This window comes from Diprion similis, chromosome 2 (genome assembly GCF_021155765.1).
Source record: "Diprion similis isolate iyDipSimi1 chromosome 2, iyDipSimi1.1, whole genome shotgun sequence".
In the NCBI taxonomy this organism is placed as follows: domain Eukaryota; kingdom Metazoa; phylum Arthropoda; class Insecta; order Hymenoptera; family Diprionidae; genus Diprion; species Diprion similis.
Window position 1 is genome coordinate 3,007,062 of NC_060106.1, and position 24,655 is coordinate 3,031,716.

The 24,655-nt window shown below is 38.5% G+C and overlaps 1 long non-coding RNA gene across 1 annotated transcript in view; it reads left to right on the forward strand.

Moving 5' to 3' along the window:
* Positions 1-19,558, forward strand: part of LOC124411550 — a 29,709-nt gene extending 10,151 nt beyond the window's left edge. Inside the window, exons 2-3 of the long non-coding RNA XR_006929672.1 lie at positions 18,683-18,698; positions 19,548-19,558. This is a non-coding gene — a long non-coding RNA (uncharacterized LOC124411550). The remainder of the gene's footprint in view (positions 1-18,682; positions 18,699-19,547) is intronic.
* Positions 19,559-24,655: the final 5,097 nt, after the last annotated feature.

A 24,655-nucleotide genomic window follows, 5' to 3' on the forward strand; every position in this document is an offset into this window, starting at 1 on the left:
CCATTAAACATTTTAGAGTTCAATTTTTCATTTGAAAAAGTTTCCATTAACCGTTGAATTATTTTGTAATCTGTAAAATTTCTATAATCAATCATTCAGTGTATTTTTTGACTGGAAAAATAATAATTCTCATCACAAAATTAAATTTTATGGGTAATGTATTAATTTTTTACTAATCATTTTACAACTCTATTATAATGTATAATATATAATGTTAATTAAATTACTTGTCGGTTTTAAAATCCGCGGCAGTAGCCTATATAGCTAGTGTTGCCTCATCTAATATACATGCGCGGTCCCTATACGTAGTATATATATATATATATATATATACTATATTCGACCACATGCAACCACGTGTGCCGCCAAGTTGCCGCTATCACTGCATACATCGTGCACGTGCATATTCAGTTTTTTTAAATTTTCATTCGTGCTTACGCAGTTCATATTATATCCAACGAGTGAACTTGACGGCCGTCACTTGTAGTAAGTACACACTCAATTAATATATATTAATTTATTTAATTAATTGTATATATATATATATATATACATATTAAGAAAACATCAATGAAACGTAGAAACGGCACGTGGTGATCCATAACCTCACTTTATATTATCGATTCTCCTTATTATATGTTTAAGTGGGGTACAAAATATTTACGCTTTATTTGATACTATACAATTACAAGTTAGACGGGTTGGATCACGAACAGCTTACAAAAAAAATTCGACAGTTACAGGGAAGGCTAGATATTCGTTCGGAGGTTGAAGATGTCAACAACGAGATGGAGGAAGATTTTGATGCTGACTACGATACCGATGATGATTATTAGTGAAGTGTTTTATGAACATTTTTTTTTTTTTTTTCATCGGGTGGAGATCAAATCTCCGAAGGACCAAAACTCAAAATTATGACGATTTAAACTATAAAATTTTAACGAAAGATTAGTAAAGTGACAATTTTATTCTCGATAAATAACAGTTAATGTCGAATAACCGTTTTACCGCCAGATCATTTATCCTAATGCTTTTTTATCCGAGAAAGCATTTTCAAAATAGTTCGCATTCCGTCAATTCGATATTTTGCCTTTCCTATTCATGCCTATTTTTACGATTTCGTTTCGGTTTGAATATATTATAGCATTTTCGCGTTCTTAATTTTATTTTTAGCAATTGATCGTATTTATGGCGTTTTCCGATTTGAAATTTCGTTAATTTGACTTTCGGGATTTCAGCCCATCAACTGTTTGATCTTTCGGAAATCCGAACCCCACCCTTTATATCCACTTAGATTCTTGAATACCATATTTTTTCAACTTTTTACTACGCTTGTGTATATGGTATACTTGAAATATGTTTTTTTATTATTACGGAGCAACATGACAAAGTGGAAACGTAAGTTGAAATTTAAGGAAGACGAAACTGAAAATTCCTTGAATCCTTGATCATCAAAGGTATCATTTGGAAGATCTTTTACTGGTGCCTGTAAAAAAGTGGGAACAAAGTTGTCAACCCCTCAATTTTCGATGTTTTTTAATCGAAAACCGTAATATTTCTCGTGATCCATCCTAAAACCGGTACTCACTTTCTTCTGGTGGTTATGCTAATGTGAATAAAATTTGGAACATTGTCCACCGACATTTGTACTTCAAACAATTTTTGAGGTTTTACTAACTCTCAATAAAAATACCGGAAGCTTTGGGAGCGACAACTGTTTGTTTTTTACTTTTTCATGTGACCGGTTTGTGAAAAGATCGCCTGCGTCGTACCTTTAATGATCAGGAATCTCAGACCTTCCGTTGAGCATAAAGAAATGACGTAAATCGTAGTATATTTTCTTTAACGTTATTCTTTTTAATTTTCATTTTCTATAACCTACTTTTATCACACATCGTACTATAGCAAAATTTGCTTTATATTTTTAAATTTATATCGTCTAGTGATAATACTATATATAATATATATATATATATGTAATATATCAATAGCTGTCTCGCCTGTTTGATATCGTGATATTATTTATAAGATTATATTATAAGTATATAGTTGCAATTTTGAATATCGAATTAAAGTTTTGAGGCAATATTTTCTGTCCATTAAGATTTGAGCCATGTTCAGTTGAAAAATTATTTGACAATATAATGTTAAGATATAGCTTTGCTTCGTAACCTCTACTCGTTTTTTTTTTTCAAATATTGAATAATTTTTTAACTAAACATGCAATGGATCAGAATATAAACTATATTATTAGAAATTGAAATGTTAATTTTGTTTGATAGTAAAAGATTTCGCAATAAGAATTAAGTCGATCTTTCTAGCGGTAAGGGTGGTCTAAAACCCTTTAGAGCTTCGTTTTCTTGTTATAATGTACTGAAATATTTTAATAAAAAAAAATTTTGTTAGATAAATTTTTTTACTTATTTTACGAAATATAACCCTATTTTTAAAATCCTTATTTTACCGGCACGACATGCGGGCGATATGCGTGGCACGTCGTGAAACTCATGACGTGCGAGCACAATGCGTCGCAATTGATGACGCATCTGCGTGATGCTATGAGCTCACGACGTGCAGGTAAATCCGCACGCGTGAGAGCGCATATGCACGCACTGTGCGGACATTTTGTTATCTGGGATATTTTTCGGATCTGACAGAAAGCCTTCTTTGTCATATCGCGAATATAGGCTTCCATCGTAGATGTCACATATTGAACCAGTTGTCACATCTTGACGGTGAAACCGATGTTGCAGAAGCTCGTAAAATCCTTTACGATTGAATATTTCTTTCAACTGATTTAAAAAAGGCATTTCGATGAAAAAATCCACTCCCTTTTTTGCATTACATGTCACACACATTACATTTTCTGATTCGAGGGATGACAGACAGATCGAACAATAAAAGTGCTTATTGAACTTTTTCTCGGAAGTTGAAAAATATTTACGAAATTTGTAAAGGCTATTGGATTTCAACCTTCGCTGCAAGCAGTGCAAATTGATAACTGTAATTATATCTGACAGACAAGACCCGGTGACATTATGTTTCAGGAGAAGTGATAAGATCGACAACATGCTTTCTGCAATCGTGATTGCTGCACCAGCATATATATAAAGGACGATTATTGTCATTTCTATGTGGTAGTCGAGGTGGTTTCCCAGCATTGTCATCATCAACGTCTTCATCATCACTCTCCTCTTCGTTTGCTTCCATTTCATTCTCTTGTTCCTCGGCATCTACATCGCTGTTCTCGTTATTTTCCACATGTCACTGTGTTCCCAAATTGCCTCAAGTTCATCTTCAACTTGTTCTTCATAGTCTGTATCATTGCTCTTGTAATTTTGCTCACTGCTTTGCTCTGACGAATTTTCTTCTTCATCCACAATTGAACCGGTATCTTGGTCGATCATCTCGTCTTTAAGGGAATCATCAACCCTAAATAAAATCAAAGAAATGTGTGATGAACAACGGAAATACAACGAAAATATGAAATTATATATTAGATACAATTCTTCAGTGATCCTCAAAGCATCTAAATTTAATTACTTCATTTGTGAATCGGACGAGACTTCCGTGACTTTGTCGTCAAGCACAAAATCAAAACCAGGATCGACGTCACCCTCGTTGTGTTCGATAGCATGTATAGGGAGGGGATCATCGACAGGTAGAGCCAAAGAGTATAGGATAGAGTGGAAGGTACCCGTATCGCCCTATTACAGCGCCCCTAGCAGCTCTGAGGAAAAGTATAACGTGTATGTGTAGCGTCAGTGAACATGCGATGTAGTATTGTTTGTTGGTGTGATGACGCGGTCGCCATATTCTTTGAGTAAGAATCAGTGGTAAGAATACATGGTAAGAATTGAGTAACAAACAAACTTTTTCCAAAGATGCCAAATTCTTGTGACATCAAATTATGTGACAATAACAAATATGTAAAAAATCAAAGCATAAATAACGGGAAACAAATGACGTTTTTCTCGTTACCAAATAAACAGTAACTGTAAGTAAATATGAATATATAACCTCACTTTCGCGGGAATGTTGTGGCTCACGTATCTTCATATATTGTGAAAATAAATGTAATGATTTTCGTGTATGGTTGTTTTGGTAGAAACTAATAAAAAATACAAGAGGTTTTTGAGTTGATATAATATTTTATGTAAACATTCTTTATGATACAGTATTATGTACGGATATATATTTTTATTAAGATTTGAAATTACTGTTTACATTTTTTAAATATAAGTACTTTTTTGATGTTATATATTGAAGATTACCTATTTAAATATATAATTTCGATACAATGTGTTTGATTTGTTGCCATTTATTTCATTAATTTTGTCTTATACTAAATTCACGTCACATTCATAGAAGAAATGTGTATGTGCGATGCTTACGTTATGTTCTGTATCTATGCAAACATATTTATAGGCTGCCAGATATGGAGAAAAATATGAGATCGTTCTGTAATAACAGCGTTGGCTGAAAAATTCATTGCAAAAAATTTATTATCAGAAGTTTTAAGAATTCTTCTCTGTATTCCCTGGTTTAAAGGGAGCGCCAAAATCGTAGTGGGGGTACTTTACTTTTTCTCAAAACCACCAGAGCGTGCTGACAATCGAGGTACGCTTTTATACATTGGCTCTTATGGGACCTTCCACTCTATCCTATACTCTTTGGGTAGAGCATTATCTCTTACATTACTGAAACAACGTAATATGGCCTTAACTGAGGAAGGAACCTTTGTTAAATAACAGGACCCAACGAGGTCAAACTTGGTAAAAAAAATTAGGCTTTTGTCATTTTATATATACAATACAACTATATACGTGTTACGTGCCAGCCGGTATCCACGGGGGCACCCTCTCTGTATCCTACATTACCGATGTGCAGTTACCATAGGAGAGCTTTAGGAGCTCTTACCCGTAGTTCTTAGACTAATACCGACATGCACAATTATAATCATAACGTGCAATATTCTTATATCGATAGTTCTCTACGCTATATTAACCGTTATTTCATCAGCTAAACTTATATACATATATGGTACTTATATTTTTCTCACATTTGACCGTTATATTTTTCAACATTAGCTTTTAAATAAGTCCCTAATTTACGATTGTAGCTGCAATGCTTCAAAGTAATAAGCACTTGCAATAATTCAGGGCAATAAACACTTGCAATAACCCAAAGTAATAAACACCTGCAATAATTCAAGTCAATAATCACTTGCAATTATCACTCAATAAAGATAGTCGAGTAAACTAAACAGAGGAAACGTGGGAAGAGAAGTCATGAATAGCTCTCAGATAAAGAAGCCTTATTCTCAGAATTAGGAATAGCGCCCTTTTAATGATCACGCGGCCAATTAGCGTATCGCCGCTTGCTTTCTAAACCAATCACCTCACCCTAATTCCCCGCCAAGATCCTACGCACTAATCAGAAACCTTACCCCCATACTAATTAATATCCTCATCCAATCATCCTAGACCCGCGAGAAACTGTAACCCTTTCGAACTCCTCCTACTTTTTCCACCTCTTTTCTCAACCCTAATTCAAATTAGATCAGAATAAATCCAGACATCACAGAGAACAGTCTTAGACGTCATAGGAAGCAGAACAACTTAAACAGAGTTTAATCTAGAAATCATAGAAAAGTTTAGACTCAGTGAATAAAGTCAAACTCAGAACCTCGGAGATTTAATAACAGTTGTGATTGTGATAAGCAAAACACCAGTTTATAAACCATTGTAAATTCGACAACTGAGAAGTTGACGGAGATTGTTGATTATTAATAAATGTTTATTCTAAATTAAAGTGTTGTGTAAAGAGAATTATTTCAATCACGCATAGTGATGGTTGGCACGAGCCTAATTACCTTACAAACTCTCAGAATTAATTGAGCCGAACGAGAAGAGCTGAGGAGCTGATCAGCAGATTCCCGAACATCAACCACATAAGTCAAGAGATTAACCAAAATCACGCAGTGAATCATAATCGACTCATGGCGTTCCTCTCAGAACGTAACATACGAGTATTTGGTCTATCGAAAATTTAATAATAAACAATTTTGTTCGTGCCACATTCAACAACAGATTTTTCCAGTTTGAAAAACTCATCTATTGATGTTTGATCCTGATGTTCTTGGATATAGTTGAGTATTTCTCAAATCATTGGAGGAAGAATTTGTCTAATTTTCCACCGTTGTTAATATTATTTTTTATATTTCTTCTTCTGGTCAGAAATCATACATCTAGAATTTTGAAAAACGTCACAATGGAATACAATAATGTGTAATTAGGTATTTAAATAAGAAATTTCGAAATATTCAATTAGATCTCTCAGAGAGAATATCGAAAAATAATTGACATGTATTTTTTCATTTTTCAATTCAATGTTCAATAGCAAGGATATAGCAAGTTGAATTAACGTGACGTCGAGCGTGATGTCATAATGTTCACATTGTAGTACATCTATATCTATGCACATTGTGACGTCACGGGTCCATTTCAAACTGCTGTATCTTTGTTCATGAACATTGAATTGAAAAATGAAAAAAATACATGTAAATTATTATTCGACATTCCATCTGATGGACCAGAAAGAAAATGTTTATTCAAATACCCAATTATCGCGGACGCCCGTGGGTGCGCATACACACACATTCACACACACACGCACACACACCATATTCGAAACCTAACCTTGCTTCATATAAACGAGGAATCTTATCAGTTTGAATTCGGGACGATCCAGCCTCGCTTTCATCCTCAACGAGTCTCCTTTTTTTATTAAGATCTTGAAGGTATTCATATTTCCCTGTTCGAGAAAGATCGCTGTAAGATTTCTTACTCATGCTGTGACTTACACATGCGAGCAGAACAGATTGTTTGCACACAAACGGGGTCTTCTTTTATCTTTCCACCAATATTACTGCACAATTCACAAAATCGTATGATATTTCGCGGTTTTCACCGAATATTTCACTTCACCGGGATCTAGAATTTTACTAACTAAACGAATATAATCTCAAAAACGTTTGTCGTTTCGTGATTCAACGTACGGCAAATGTAAGCAAAGCGGCTCTTTTCGAAACCGTAACCTTTCGGAAGTAAAACCCAAATGATTGGTCTTCTTCTCGTTCGAAGCTCTGATTTGCTGTACTGATGGCGACTGTATTTGATTGGCGCGCATATTTACGCCGCAACAGCGCGGTGAAACCAAGCCGTATGAAAGTTAGAGACGCATTGCAGGAACGCCAACACGTGTTTCTTCCCGTCCCGGTTCACATTCTCGTGCGGTTTGCCCGCTTTTTTCCTTGATCGCAACATCAATTAAAGGTTTATATGGCAGCAAAAGTGAAAGGGCAATACGCCCTCGTGGTGTACCAAAAATCAGCAAGAAAAACTGAAGATAAAAGTGCAACAGGTTTGCAGGTTTCTAAAACGTATTACGACGTTTAAGAACTTGCATTAATTCCAAAGAACCATCGTGTGGAGGGTGACACAACGAGAGTTACGTGGGTGGACAGTGTTAAAAAACAAAAATCGTGTCACTACGTCACTATCAAAAAAATCAGTGGTAAGTAAGTAATAAGTAAGCGATAGAAAAGCCGGTACTATACATAACCTTTTTCACAATCACGCGAACCGTTGTTTAGATGACCGAAACTTACTCTTGAGTATGCATACGGTGGATGCTTCAACGGGAGAAATTGCCAGCAAAGAAACAAAAATTTTCACTGAAGAAGTACACCAAAACAAGAAAGCAAAACAATTGGCAAAGAAAATAGAAAAAACAGCACGTAATGCGGCTCAAAGCCAAATCGAGACGACTATTTCGAAGGATTCTGGCATATGGGTTGGTGAAGAATCGAAAAAGTTGGTGATCCCCCCCAGTGAAGAAAATTTAATGCACCCAGTATGCACATCTTCAACTTCAGACAAATCATCCATTTCCGAACCTCCGTCTGCTGTATCCACAGTGATATCTTTAAACGCCAATACTGAGCCTTCCAGAAGTGTCTCTCCAGTTGATCGAGTGTTTGATTCTCCGGCATCACCAAAATCTATCGCTAAGGATGAGAAAGACGTCAAAGCTAGGTATTCTAAATATTGGGCGACAATGAAGGACCTTGCTGCTGTTGGTAAGTTTGATCACACTTCTGCTGCGAACGTACACAGGAAAAAATTGTTGACTAGACAAGCACAATCGTTATGATGGAAATTTTGTTTCATTTCCTACTTCCAGCTACGCCAGATAATATTTCATTCCTCGCTTGTGTGGTGGAATCACTGAAGGTCTCGAGCAGTTCTCCATCAGATACAATGTTGAGTTGTGATGATCAAAAGTCTGTCTATCAGGTGTGTAATGTAGGGGTTCTTGCAGAAAATTGTTTATACTATTTTTAGAGAGTTCAATTGTATATCATGAAAATAAAAGTGATGCAATTACCCATATGACAAAGAAATATTAGGCACTCTCACCAATAAACTCGGATGAAAAAGAATTATTAAAATTATCAGAATGTCTTATTATATTGGTTCTCTACAAGAGTAGTGTTTTTTTTACAATGTCCCAAAATTTCATATGAACAATTGTGTCACAGATTTTTCATAATGACTCAACCTCGTCAAAAATCCTTTTATTTTCGAGATTATTTAACAGTTTTAAAGAGTTTATAATGTCTATTTGGAAGCAATTTAAAGTGTAACCCCTTCATAGACATTGACGTAATAGTGTGAAGAAAATGACATATTTTCATGGGTGTTTAGTTTTATCTGCCAACAAAGGGGTTATTGATAGGTGATCGACAGTCCTAGTCAGGTATTTTATTTCATGTTCCAGATTCCAGATCGCTACACAACACCCAGCAAGGACAAGGTAAACACATTATGTTTTTAAAAATTAAGGAACATTAGGAGCATGAAAGTTTAGCTGTTAGGGAAGTGTGTAATTTTTTTTAGATTCGTGTAACAATCTGTTTTCTGTATAAGTTGATTTAAAAATCGAGGCTTTTTCTATTTCAACTCAATCTGTCTTGAAAACTTATGACATGGGCTGAAAAATATTTATAAATTGATTGGAACATCTTCACAAATATCTGATTTTGAAATAAAGTTGCATTCCAGAATTCATTTGTTTTTGGCATTCTCACATAAATTTGATTGATTAATCAGAATACTTGAATGATTAGAATCTTACATTATTTACATTCTATTTTTTCTGCGATAATGTATGGACGTTAAGCGCTCTAGTGACAATGATCTATTGGGATGATGTACGCACTATTTGCATTCTCCTTGGCATTGTCAGTTGAAATATGTTTCAGGTACCTATTTTTAGGGGATAGATTTTTACTTATTCGAGGGCGTTAAAAGTGCTATAGAGCGTAAATCTTACGTCACTAACAAAGTCACACTACAACAAGAAAAAAGCTGGCAGCTATTAGTACGATACTGTCTGATGGAGGTATATGGAAGTCATCTGGGTGAATACTGTGCGAAAGGAACAAAGGGAGGACTCCGCCCAGCGATTCACCATGATTTATATAGAGGTCTTTTATGTAAGTATTCTGTACAGTATTGCATTTTGTATCGATTAACTTTCTTTTCTTTTTTTTAATCTGTGTGAATGTCATTGATTGACCCTTGTGTTTTGATCTGTTCTTATTGCTTACACGTTACCCTATATTTTTCTATCTTCAACTTTATCTTTACGTGTCCAATTTTTTGTAATATCTTTGTTATTATTTCTCATTGTTTAGACTGGACTAGAAAATGGTACACAGATTATATTGATGAAGCTGACTTCATAAATTTCATAAATAAGACAGCGTACAATAAGCGGAAGGCAACAAAACAGAAAGACAGCGAAAAAGTTTTGGGATCGTCATCAAAACGATCAAATAATAAAGACAAAAAAACAGCCAGCTGTGAAGAGAACAAAAAACAAAAGCAAAAGAAAGAACAGGAGAATTCTGGGCAGTTGATGAATAAAGAGCTTCCCGAACAGTTAGAAAAACATCAGTCTAACAAAACTATCGAGCAGCACTCTGAATCGGTACCAAAACAGCAGCGTTCTGAACAGTGTGTTGGGCAGTACTCAAAAGGGATTTGCGGTAGACAGCACGGAGCCCAAAAATTTAGCGAGTGCCAATTAGAACACACAGCTGAGCAGTATCACTCAAAACAATCCGTTGAGAAGGATAGTGGTACATCAGCAAAAGAACACTTGGTACAGCCAAAGGCCACGTTACATGAGCCCTCAATGGCAGCTGCTTTCCCAATTGGGACAAATAGTGGCTTATCTTCATTCAGCACTACAAACTACAGCCCATTTCCTCTGCACTACCAGAATCCATGGAATGGTTCAAATCCACCAAACCCGCCAAACTATCATGCCTTTGATCTGTACCAGCGCTATGAAAATCCGTCACACCTTCAATATGCACCTCCAAATATGTATTATCCTTTATGCAACAATCCAACCGTCCAGAATGATCAAAGGTTTGAAAATTCTCAAACCCCACCGATCTCTGGAAATTACGACAACACCAGTGATTGCAAAATTTTTAAACGTTGAGACATGGTTTTCTATTGATTCAAAATCTTTGAAGTGCTGAAAAAAAGAAACGAATGCCTTCATCGTGCTAAAAGCATATGAATTATACGAAATAAATTTAACAAAGCAATGGTTTCTGGTCCAAAGATTCCAAAATTATCGTTATTCAATGAACATGTATGCTATAAAAATAAATACACACTAAGATATCTGTATTTTAATAATGAAAAAAAAAACCAACGAAAGTTACTCTAAGCCTGTAAATGTTATAGAAGATAAAACAAGGCAATATTTTCTAGTCTGACGTTGTTCTCCAAAGATTATTTAGTATAGAAAATATACTATATTGTTCAGACTACAAGCTGAGGTTTTTTCTTTCTTTTTTTTTTTTGAAAATGGGTGTCGGTTTATACTCGGAACAATACGGTATTAACTATAAAACATATCTGTATACTGGTATATTTAATATAATATGTTGATGTAATATAAAATGTTTGATGTAAGTGCACATTTATACTTACTTCCATTTTTTTTTTTTCATTTCACGATCAACTTAAATCGCAAAAATAAATTTCATTACTCATGTATAAAATTATTGTAACTACCCACTCTACCTAGCTATCCCCCCCCCCCCCCCCCCCCCGGCTGAACTGAGGGTCTGGAGGGTCTGCAAGGCATCTGCAATGGGCCTAAAGGAGGGTCTGTAGGACATGTGGGACCCGGAATAGGCCTAGAAGAGGGTCTGCAGGGTCTGATACACACTCGCAATAGGCCCCAGCGAGGGTCTGTAGGGCCTGTGAAACATTCGCAATAGGCCAGAAGGAGGGTCTGTAGGGCCTGTGCGAGCGTTTGACCGAGGTTCACCAGGTTGAAAGGAGGTCTTGTACACCCTACAGAACCCCCTTTGAATGAAAATGTTCAGTTTCTGCCACTTTTGGAGGTTTTGGAGGTCTAACATACAACGTATACTGCGAATAGATCGTACCCTCGTTTGACTCCACTATACTCCCAAGATTTGACCAACTCTCGAAAAGAGATCAACGTCTAATGGAGGGTCAAACGAGGGCTCAAATTTCGACTCGGGCTGATACTGCTGGTGATACCCAAAGTGTTGGTCCTACAACTCTCTCGATAATACCTTGATCTAACAAAGAGTCTGTTTGCTCCCGAACTTTATCTCGCAGTTTTATCGGAATTCTACGACGCGGTTGAGGTACTGGCGTTACTGACTTATCGACTGGGATATGTAATTGAAATCCTTTTAATTTTCCTATCCCTTCAAACAGGTCTTCTTGACCAACAATCAAGTCTAAGCTGTTTACCTGTGTCTGCAAACCGACTCGTAAAATTCCCAACTCGCATGCTGTACGATAACCCAACAATGCCTTTCCCTCGCCTCGAGTAACTATAAAGTCAGCCTTTGTTTCTTTATTTCCAACCGCTATTTTGCACTTGAATTCACCTATTAGTTCTAATAGAGATGTCTGGCCATAAGCTTTAACCGATTTATCTGAGCTCTCTTTTGATTCACAAATTATGCCTCTATTTTTGCAGAATTTCCAGGTTTCTTGTCCCATTACGTTACATGTAGTTCCCAAATCAATAAGCATTTCTACATCAACTCCCCCAATTTTTACCTTGATATCTCTGTCCTTAAGCTCATGCTCTAAAATCTCTCTGATTGCTGGCTGCTTGGTCGTAGACTGTAGAACAGCTGTCATCCAGGGCGAACGCGTATTCTGTACAATCTTCGTCTTGGTTCGCCTCCTCGACATGTCTGACGGTGTTTTTCTTCTTCTCGTTCGGTCCAGACTTTTTCTTCGCTTCGTTGGCCGTAAGATTTTTCGTGCGGCACATATTTGCGTAGTGAGCGATCTTCTTGCATTTGATGCATTCCTTGTCTCTGGCCGGACATTTATCACTCGATTGTATATGTCCTGAGTAGCCGCAACGATAACACGTTGACTCTTTCGGTTTTCCGTATGATTTGTAATTTTTTTTTTCTGTGAATTTTCTTGATGAAAGGTTCGCTATTGATTCTCCTTCCATCGCCTTGACTCTCGAACACGTTATCTCCCACGCATTTGCGATTTCCAGCACTTCCTTGAGGGTTATGTCACCTTTTCCGAGGACTCGCTTCCTAACCTCAGAATCACGGCAATGTTCGATCAGTTGGTCGCGTATTTCATCATCTTCGCTGGCGAATGAACAGTGCCGGGCTTGTTGGCGCAGCCTGGTGAAATATTGTCCAAATGATTCCCCTTCTTTCTGTGCCAAGCCACGAAAAATGTGACGCTTGAAAGTTGTGTTTAATTTCGGCTTGAAAAATTTCGTCAGCTCGTCTCTTGGTTTATTGTAGGCGTCCTCTCCTTTGGCTATCGTATTTGCCTCGGGTATCGCGTAGAATACGTCTTGCAAATCGAGACCACCATAGCTTTTTTTCGCTTACTGTCCACTATATTCTTACTTTCTACGAACAGCTCGAATGCTCGCAACTACCTTTCCCATCGCGGGTATATTCCGTTTTGGTCTTCGTTTGGGTTAAACGCTACGTACCCATCGCTACAGGACATGGCGTCTTTCGGCTTTTGCGTCTTTCCGTGGTCTTCTATGAGGTTTCCCAGCTTCTTTTTCCGACTTACGGCTCCTCGACGATCGTCTTAGGGATTCTTAAGTCTTCCGGGTTTATTTTGTCCTCGTCGCCAATGTTAGATTGTTACTTCTTAATAATGAGAACACATTAAAGTAGTTTTGTATCGTCTTTATTTCTTATGACAGGTTATCACAATGGCTTGTTCTTGACTAACTCTCCGTCGCCTGGCGCCACGCTCGCGCCACCTCGTGTACATATACTACAGTACTCCAGTCAAACCGCATGAGCGGAGTTCGAACACATTTTTTCAAATCATAATGCTTGGAGAGATCGCTAAAAATGTGGATTATTGACGTAGGATCCGCGAATCACTGATGAGATACAATAGCGAATGAAACGGGATGATGATGATGAGAATTGAGAGATTGATTATTCATAAACGAGATGCACGATACGAACCCTATCGCTAGAAGACGGTACAAAGACCGATGGCTTACAGAATCGAAAGGTTACACATTGATTTTGCGACGGTAGACAATATATGAGATACAGCTGATCTGTTGCGAGGCGCGACAAGGGCAAGCGGCGAGATTTGAGGTAGAGACGACAGGTAAACATTGCACGCGAGTGTGAGTGCATGTATGAGGACGATTTTAAATAGCGAGTGAAAAGAGACAGAGATGAGGGCGATTATATTTTCATTTGAACTGTTACATCGCTACTTTGCCGAAACACATAAGCATCAACTAAAACGGAGGAAAAACCTAGATGATTCAGTAACAGCTCATTGAAAACACTAACCTTGGAATTGTTGACAAGAAGTTTAAATTAAAAAAAAGCCAAAAGGGGAGCACAGTCGTCAAGTTTCAAGTAATCAGGACAAAGACGTTGACTGAGACGTCGGAAGATCTCTAACCTAGTCTGGTTTCCAAGACACAGGCGGAAATAGAAATGGAAAAGAACACGGGTTACGTGGAAGAAGATCGCGAACTACTTAAAGAAAATTTACAAATGACATAATTCGTGGGTAACTTATCAATAAAGACAGGTGTCGATAATCGATTTGATGTAGGTGTCACTTAGTTTTTCGACATGGGGGCTTATTATTATGGTTTTTCACAGTTTCACATTTCCCACCATACAAGCATTGTGATTGGTCAACTAAATTTTACAAACCAATCAGAATTCAACCAAGCATTCTGATTATTTGACTAAATTTTGCAAACCAATCAGAATGCTTGGATGGTGGGAAATGTGAAAAATGAAATTGCACAATGTCTCCCCTTCCCTCAAATTCATAGCATCATGATGACGGACAATGTTACAGATTTCCAAAATGAGACTTTTATAACATTTTGTTGTAAGATCGTTACATTGTCGAAATTAAAGGAATAATCAAATTGAACCCTGCATTTGGTTAAGGTCGTATAGTGATCAACGCAATCTCTTGATGTTGTTCTTATATGCGTTAATCCTCAGCGCTCAATATCGGCTGGTTTGACCAATTTACATATGATTATTGCAACCCTTACATAGAATCTTATACACAAGAATAGAATTCTTTCCTGTGGGAGAAGAATTATCCATCCTCCTGAATCAAACACGATTCGTAAATCATTGACACTTCTGTCAACAAATTGTAGGTTATATTTTCTAGAAGATCTGTTCTGTGTGCTATCTCTGAGCTAATAATCCTGCATCACGAGGAATAGAGATCAACTTGACATTGCTGTTGGCTAAACGTGTTTCATCCGTGTCGTTATTGTTGTAGGTACATGATTTTTTTTTTTATTAGGAAAGACTCATAATATGCCTGATTTCTTGCAGCTTGACGACGGAGCATTCTTGTTTAGAAATTGATAAAAGATCTTTATTTAAAAATTGATATAAAGATATTCCGTGAAATTCCAAAAAGAGAATATTATTAGCAGAACTTTGTCAATTAACCATATTTTACGTGAGATCCTGTGGTCACTCCACTCTGAAAATTTGAGTCCCACACTAAAAAAATCTCAGCTTTCACATGAAAAACTCAAAAATGAGATAAATTTTGGTGGCGCATGAAAAAAGCGGTTTTTTTGTGAAAAACATATTTTTCACATTAATTTCGAAAAATTATCCGAAAATAATTAAAATAATCGAAAAGGTGAGAACTTTTCACATGAGATACCTATTTTGTCATATATTTTTTATGTGGATGACGATACGAAAATAATTCGCGTTCGAACGTTAATTAGGTAAAAATGGTAAACTTTAATGTGGCATTTCTCGTGAACTCGCGTTATGCACTTTCGGCCCTTGAAATGCAAAAAATGTGGGAATAGTAACACGTGTCAAAGAACCACAAATTTTTCTCACGATTTTCGGGATATGAGTAACTTTCCTTGATTCCTCTACGAAAGAGATGTGCACCGTCGAAATTTCAACGCTTTCCATTCGTTTGTTTAATAATATAGTCCGTAAAAGGATAAGTTTACTCGATCAGTGAAGGTAAGAGTACTTTGCGTTAATTGCGTTAATTGTAATGGAGCGTGAGCAACTACTGTGTCGCGCACTTAGCGTTTCAGATAAAAATAGTTGCAAAAGATAATTTGACAAATCGTAACTCCAATTGCTACTGGAATTTGTTTAATAACTAATAAATATATGAATTTTTACTATATCTTACTCCGCAAACATGGCGTTATTCTGACTCAGGGATGGCACATTAGGGTGGTGCAAAAAACCGACTATTTTTTTTTTTCTTGCGTCTCGTGTGAAAAAATGTTAGTTCTTGATGTTTTAAGAGCCCACTCCAAAGAACAGCCCAAAAACAAATTTTAAGAGGTCGCTCCAAATTTTTTAAAATATCAATAATCGTCAAAAAATTAAATTAAAAAAATTGCATTTTCAGTATTTTGTTTGATTTTTCATACATGTCGTGGTGTACTTTTATCGTTTTTTTTTACTAAATAAAAGAAAAAAAATGTATGAAATTTTAACATGAATATTAAAAGGTCGCTCGAAAAAATCTGAAGTAATGCACCAACAAATTAAAAAAAATTATGAGCGACCTTTCAAAATTCAAATTTTAAACTGAAACTTTCGGAAACTTATTTTCTTTTGGTCTATAAAATTATACCGTTGTTACGTCCCGAAGACGTTACATTTCTTTCCCACAGTCTCACAGTTACCCTACACCCAGTCCTTATCCTCGTCTAGTCAGCATGCCCATCTCTCGCGACCAGCTAGGTCTCCATGCCCGTGTAACGTACTTCACTTCAATCCCAGTTCCCACTCAAGCAACACACAAGACTTTTCTCCTCGGTAACTGACTCGCTAACGTCCATTCAAACCTTTATAATAAATCAACACTGTTATTCTACCCGTGGCTCAATTCTCTTCCTGCACTGGGGAAAGGGACGCACGCAAGTGCATAATCGACGTATACGAACCCCTAAATAGCCAAATAACATCTTGGCTGGGCGTAGAGTAGGTTTCGGTTACCGCTCATCGTAACCTACGCAACCTACCCCGTAACACCGTAACGATAAAAAAAATTAAGAAAACAAAAATTCGATTTTTGACGATTTCTGACGTTTTAAAAAATGTGGAGCGACCTCTTAAAATTTTTTTTTTGAGCTGTCCTTTGGAGTGGGCTCTTGAAACATCAAAAACTAACATTTTGTCACACGAGACTAAAAAAAAAAAAAAAAATAGTCGGTTTTTTGCGACACCCTAATGGCACATTGTCGAAACACTCAACGATCGACGTCCGGACATTGAGTCAAGCCTGGTTCGTTGCTTGAGTTCGGTTCGAAAAGATCTAATTGTCGAGCGCTGCGAGGTTGCTGCGCCAGCATCGAATTAGCGCAGGCTCGTTGTCCGGGTTAGTATGGGAATTTGCGAATTATTGAACGATCAACGATCGACGTCCGGACATAGAGTCAAGCCTGGCTCGTTGCTCGAGTTCAGTTCGGAAAGATCTAATGGTCGAGCGCTGCGAGGTTGCTGCGCCAGCATCGAATTAACGCAGGCTCGTTGTCCGGGTTAGTATCAGAATTTCCGAATTACTGAACGATCAACGATCGACGTCCGGACATAGAGTCAAGGCTGGCTCGTTGCTCGAGTTCGGTTCGGAAAGATCTAATGGTCGAGCGCTGCGAGGTTGCTGCGCCAGCATCGAATTAGCGCAGGCTCATTGTCCGGGTTAGTATCGGAATTTCCGAATTACTGAACGATCAATGATGCATGTCTGAACGTCGAGTCAGAATTGACTGATTCGTTGGGTTTTCACAAAGAACACGCGGAACACGGATAATGCGACGATCATCAAACCGATCCCGAGCCAGTCGCAGCCTGCAGTATGGCTCAGTATTTGTATTTCTGAAACGTGTATCAATAGATAAGCGTCCTGCCGAAATTTGGTTTAGAATGGCCCGTTCTTTGACTATTAGTCGAATCGACGTGATGTTCAATCGTGGGCTGATGTTCGTGTCGATTCAGGCGAAGGCTTTTGCCAACTGTCGTGCCAGTAGTGACTACTGACTCTCGTCTACCGGCACTGGCCCAACGATCAACCAATTGTTCAGTACTGGCTGAGGACAGAAATTCCTGCATGGGTCATATTTAAGTCTACCGGCCTAAAGTGCGTAACCGGTTGGATCCGTTGTTTTCGGAGTGGATCGGATCGGATCGCATTGCATCGTATCACAGCACACCGCACTGCACCGGATCACATCGGACCGGATCCGCAATAGTGTGCGTTGGCCTTAAAGTTTCCCAATTTCGAAAAACTTTCAAAACAGATTTGAAAATATAATTTTAACAAATATATGTCATATACTCTGGTGAATTAAATTTATTTATGAGAACTTTCCAAGAGTGTTTCACTATTCAAGTTTTCAGAGATTCTCTTTAATTTCTTACAAAATAAGTAGAAAAATCTCCAAATACAATATAATACAATATAATACAAATACAATATATGTTATTTATGTTAATATGGTATCATGGATTATTGTTTAGATGTCTGACTATTAAGTCAGATTAAAATAAAAAAATATTAACTCACCAAATTCGTCGGCCAACAAAAAGATGAAGCGTTACTATCAGATATTGATCGTGTTCCATGTCACTGGGTAAGGTACGATGTGGAAGCTGGACAAGTTGTGAAATTTCTGCTGCCACCATATACAGTGCAACTACAGAAACTGGTGGAGTTACTAATAAAAACTGAAGGTGAGCCACTTTCTGATCGGCCAGAGTACGCCATTCAATTAATCGATCATGCTGGTACGTGAAAAATAATTTAACCTAAAGAAACCTTTTCTATGAAATCCAAATTCAGGCATATTATTTCAAGATTCATATGAGGAGTCTATTGAAAGATCAGTTGTTCTAAAACAGAAATCCTTCGCCTTCACATCCGATTCTGACGTCCCACTTGACAAAAAAGCTACCCAAATAACACAAGAATTCAAGACAAAAAGTCTGGACGACGTAATAGTAGTACTGACAATGGATGATGAGGACTCAGCTGAATGAGAGTATTTGTCTTCATAATGTTTTATTGTTACGCCCCGACGCATTGCCTCGGCGAGCCTTTTTCAAAATCTTTTAACATTATATTGTAACCAAACGATATGCCTTTCGTCCACTCAACTGCGCTTGAGTAGTTCTCACAATGTTAGCGTAATAAGTAAAGCAGAAGCTTATATTCGTTTAATGTATATTTCTACCCCTCCTAGAAACAGTGACGTAGATTCCCTTGTGCTAGGTTTGACTTTGTGTCAGATTAGCTGGTAGCAAGAACTGAGCGAAGGAACGCGGAGCCAAGACGTCAGGTAACCCAACCTAGAAATCTTCCTCTTTTCAACTCATAACCATGCATTAATAATTTGAATAAGCCGCATACATTAGAAGCGCTAAATTAAGATAGAGTAATTAGTATACAGTGTAGATGTATGTGTGAAAATTACATTAATATATCTTTTGTTAATATTTTAATCATGTAAATGACGAGATTGAGAATCGTCGGAACACCGTCGAAGCAGTGGGAGTAACGCTGACCATGTGGATTCGGGCACCCGGAGATTCACCCTCGCACCTCGTTGGCTAATTACCCTGCAACTTGGTTGCAACCGAGAGCTCTTGGACCGTCAGGTTCAATAACTTGATCATTTATAATCAGTAACTATCACTGTTCTGCACACGTCGCACCTCTACGTAACATATGTTATTTAGGACGTTAGTTCTATGTAGTCTTTACAATGATTCGGTATTATATTTTGTGACGTCAGATTTTTATTGCACTTGGCCATCCGTTGACGTGACCGAGAACTTACCGTGTTCACAACGAAATTGGCACCCACGTTGATAGCTGAAATACAAATCTATGAAAGACATACGAGAGACAAAATTTTCACATTCGCTTATCCTCAGCTAATATACTTGGTAACTCAGTACCACGGAGAGAGGAGGGGTGATTTTTGGAGAGAGGGAGAAGGAGAAGGAGAGGAAGAGGGAGAGATACTTGGTAACCATACGCGAATTAAAAAAATAAGAGAATATATTTTTCGAAATGGCAGCGGTACAAAGAAAAGAACAAAATAATCCAAAATTCCCTTTTCGCGATTAGAAAACAAAACACAGTAACCTGTCGTAACTCAGCTTGCTACTCAAGACTCAGCGAAACTCAATATTCAAAATTCTCATTCCTTAAATTCTCAATCCCAAATTTAACAATACTCTGACGGGGATATTTCTTTGTTTGGTACACCGAGATGTAAATAATATCTTGAACGAGAGTCGGATCTCGTTTGGTCCACGTCATCACGGGGCTGAACGAAGGAACGAGATTATTAGTACGCCGGACGCAAATCGGGACGGACGTATTACCTATAAGTTAAATCCGTCAGTGTAAACTAGTCCATCGGATCAGTGAATTGTACTCAACAAGGCTAAAATAAGTTGTAATTTGAAGTGGAATAAACATTGTTAAAACGACATTCACCACAAATCAGAAGTGGGATACACCTGCGCTTCCAATATTGCGAGTTGTGAAAAACAAAACAACCCAGTCAGACTTAATGCGTGTCGTGGATAAAAAAATCTTATTGACAGTCGATCAGTGTGGAAATGGATCGCAGTAGATATCGTGGAAGAATTGATAGACGTAACCGATAGACGTCAAAACGACGAGATGCAGATCGCCCAACAGACAGGGGCGCATCCAGGAGACGTTGCTCGAAGCGACCACACAGAAGCCCCGAGAGCCAAGTAAGGGCTAAAAAAGGGAACTCTAGAACACAGTGCAGTGTTTCGGATACAGGACGTAGCGTTTCGGCTACAACATCTACCGTGAGTGATACAAATTTTGCTAAACTCACGGAAGTATTATCGAGCATTGTGGAAATGAGCTCTCAAAAGTCGAGTAACAATTTTGTGCACGAGAAGTTCTTACCGGAATTCGATCCGTCGGGAAAAAGTTTGTCAGCAATGGACTGGTTGGAAAAAGTAAATACAAGTGCTATATTGTATGGCTGGGACGAAAAAACCAAACTCTACCTAGCGGTGTGCAAACTTCGGAGTAACGCAAGGATCTGATATAACGAATTACATGAGTCGCAGTTATCGTGGCCAGTATTTTCTCATGCCATTGTCAAACAGTTCCCAGGCGAACTCAGTTTTGGCAAATTACTCGAAGAAGCGGTTTTATATAAAAGTGAACCGGGTCTAGACCTCCAAACGTATAGCTTCAAAAAAATTGGAAAGTTGAATAAACTCAGGCTTGATCTATCAGAAGACAAACTCGTTGATTTCGTCGCATATGGGATTCATGACGACAGGATTCGCACTACGGTCCTGGCGTCTCGCTGTAAAACTCTTCGCAAATGAAACGACTGTTTGGGTATCTTCCGGGGATCAGATAACAGCCATACTAAAGAGCAAAAAAAAAAAATCAGTTGCGAGATAGCATACCCGGAAAGTCAAAATCATACGAAGAAAAAAAAATCAATTGCTATCGGTGTGGCAAAAACGGGACACAAGAGATACGATTGCCCCGCGAAAGGAGGTATTCCGGCAGTAAAAGTAAGCGAGGATCGAAAACGGAACGAAAAAAGGGATGGCAGACCTACGTGCGGGTTCTGTAGCATGATCGGCCACACAGAAAACCGTTGCTATCGGAAAAACGTTAAAGGGGGACAACGAAGACCCAATGACTAAGCCGTCCCGGAGGCACTTTGGAGGTTCGCGAAATAAATAAACTCGAGGTGTACAAACCACTCAAAATGTGCCAAATAAATGACATCGAAACTGAATGTATCATCGATCTGGGAAGTGATTGCTCCATAATACGTGACTGCGAAGCAAGGGCACTTGGGCTGAAGCTACTTCAAACGAAAGAGACCCTGTCAGCTTTTAATCATGCATTGGTAACGCCCATAGCTCGCGCTGAAACCAGACTCCTGATCGATGGCATAGCCTTCGAGATAGATATTTATATAGTCCCAGACGAACAACTGACGAGAAAAATACTTATCGGGGGCGATATCCTTACTAACCCGGGAATAAAAGCAATTGTAGATGCGTCAGGAATAAAGCTCGTTAAGGCAGTAGTTTGCTTTAGAAGCCGAAAAAAAGCATTTTTTCAGCAATTTTTTTGAAAGGGAAGGAAATGATTGCGGTAAACCAATTTGAGACGATAGTGTATTATATTCAAGCTTTAAAAAACCATTTTTATTACTAAAAAATATTCAAATTTTTCAAAGTCATAACGATTTTTCTGGGGCGCCTGGAGTCTGCACTTCTAAATCGGTGCCGGTGATGGAGGTCGTGCGATGCATCTGAAACAGTCGAACCAAATTTTTTTTTCAGTTTATATAAGTTCTTTTTCTATATGAACTAAAAAAATACCGAAGAAATGATGAAATATCAAATTTTGTCGAAGTTTGAAAAAAAAATTCACTTTAAGTTGCAAAACAAGTAATTAAAATAGTACTTTTGTCCAACTTTTTTAATTCAAATAGAAGATAGTTTAATACTGAAGCTAGATCACTTTGATTTTTTTCGATCGGACATATATTGTTTTTGCTATCGCCGGCACCGTTTTCTAAAACTTGTGAAAATGAAAACTTGATGATAGCAAAAACAATATATGTCCGATCGAAAGAAATCAAAGTGATCTAGCTTCAGTATTAAATTATATTCTCTTTGAATGCAAGAGCCGTCAAATGTGCAAGAGCTACGATCGTTTCTCGGTCTTGCTAATTATTTTAGAAAATTCATTCAGAACTTCGCTAGTATAGTCGCCCCATTGGCAGATTTACTACGCAAAAACGTTGAATTCAAGTGGGGAAAAGATCAGTCCGACGCAGTAAGTAAGATAAAGAGGATGCTTACGAACAGACCGATCCTAGCCATCTATGACCCGAACCTCAAGACCGAGGTGCAATCGGACGCGAGCTCTATCGTGTTGGGGGCGATATTAATACAAAAAAACAACAACGAGACAAAAGTCGGTTCTTACTATAGTCGTAAAACCACGATGGAAGAACGGAAATATCATTTCTATGACTTAGAGACGCTTGCGGTGGTTGAAGCCCTCAAAAAGTACCGAGTATATTTACTAGGAATAAAATTCGCAGTGATTACCGATTGCACAGCCGTCCGAGCGACGGCCGTAAAAAAGGATATACAACCTCGAGTGGCTAGGTGGTGGGTTTATATGCAAGACTGTGACTTCGACATTGTGTATCGACCAGGGACTCAAGCGGCACACGTCGATTATTTGAGTTGCAACCTGATCGACGGTATGCTTATAGACATGAGCAATAGCGAGTGGATTGAAGTATGTCATTGTCAGATGCGAGACCCTGATATTGAGATGATTCGTAAAATACTCGAGACTGGAGTGGTTTGACCCGATACAAAGCAATATTTTGAAAGTTTTGACTTGAAGGGCGGAGTAGTTTTCCGGCGAACGACCACAGGGAACAAGTGGGTAGTACCGCGAGGTTCGCGCTTTAATATCGTTAAGATGTGCCATGACGACCAAGGACATTTCGCTGTAGAAAAGACACTTGAGAAGGTCAAGGAACACTACTGGTTCAAGAGCATGCGGAGATTTGTTTCTAAATATGTTAAGGCGTGTCTGAATTGTCTGTATTACAAATCTACATCAGGGCGTAAGCCAGGCTTGTTACACCCAATAAAGAAAGTCGCTATCCCATTTCATACTATACACATCGATCACGTAGGCCCGTTCGTGAAAAGTAATCGTAAGAACACCCACATACTAAACATAGTGGACGGCTTCACAAAGTTCACTATCGTAGAACCTGTACAAAATACAAAAACCAAGTGGGTTATAAAGGCACTGGAACAAATGTTTGCAATTTTTGGCGTGCCCACCAGAATCATCAGCGATAGAGGGACTTGTTTTACATCCCACCGGTTCGTCGCGTACTGCCAAGAATATGGCATCAAACACGTGTTAAATGCTGTTGCGACGCCGCGAGCAAATGGGCAAGTCGAGCGTGTGAATGCAACAGTTCTCAGTTCATTAGCCGCCAATATCGCTGGTACGCCGGAGAATAGATGGGACGATTACATCAAGAAGGTGCAAAGCGGTATTAACTACACCACCAATCGTACTACTCAGAAGAGTCCCAACCAGCTCTTGTATGGTTACAAGCCTCGCAGCACGGCAGATTCTGCGTTACTTGCGTCGATACAGGAGACACTTGATCTGGTGGACCTGACTGAACTGCGCAAAGAAGCCAAGCGTGCTACCGAAGGGGAGCAAGCGAAGCAAAAGGCCCGGTTCGATGCACGGCGGTTCAAGCCACCAAAATATACCGCGGAGGATATTGTCATGGTGGCCAGTAACCCAGCGGGTACAGAGCAAAGCAGAAAATTAATGGCGAAAGCTAAAGGTCCCTTCAGAGTCACCGCAGTATTTCCACATGATCGCTACGAGGTTGAGGATCTGAGGGATCTCAAGAAAGCTCGGGGCCAGAAAAGCGTGATTGCGGTGGACAGTATGCGTAAATGGATTACGTTCGACGCCCTGGAGTAGCGTTGGGTGAGATAACATCTATCACTAATTTGTTTAAAACACTCTTTCTAGGTCTCCGAAGCTGAGTCAAGGAACAGTAGAGGGCTTCAGACCTCATAGAAGGTGCACGTTATCGATGAGGCATGTTTGGAGATCTAGCGGATCTAGTTGAGCAGTACAGTGGCAGAGCTGCTTAGATATTACGAGGTTTCAACCTTGGGCCGTAGTCAGGGGACTCTGGCATGATCTCTGGTCAGGATCGTGTGGATGGGGTCCTCGTGGCAAGGCCAGGACTATTTGGCCAGTCGATTCAACTCTGGCACGATCCTTGGTCAGGATCGTGTGGATAGATTTATTCGGCGGAGGCCGGGACCACGAATAGACTGAGTCAGTATAAGCTCCTCGACAAGGCTGTACAAGACTAAAAGTTCAGAGAAGAAAAAAAATGCACATCTCATCCA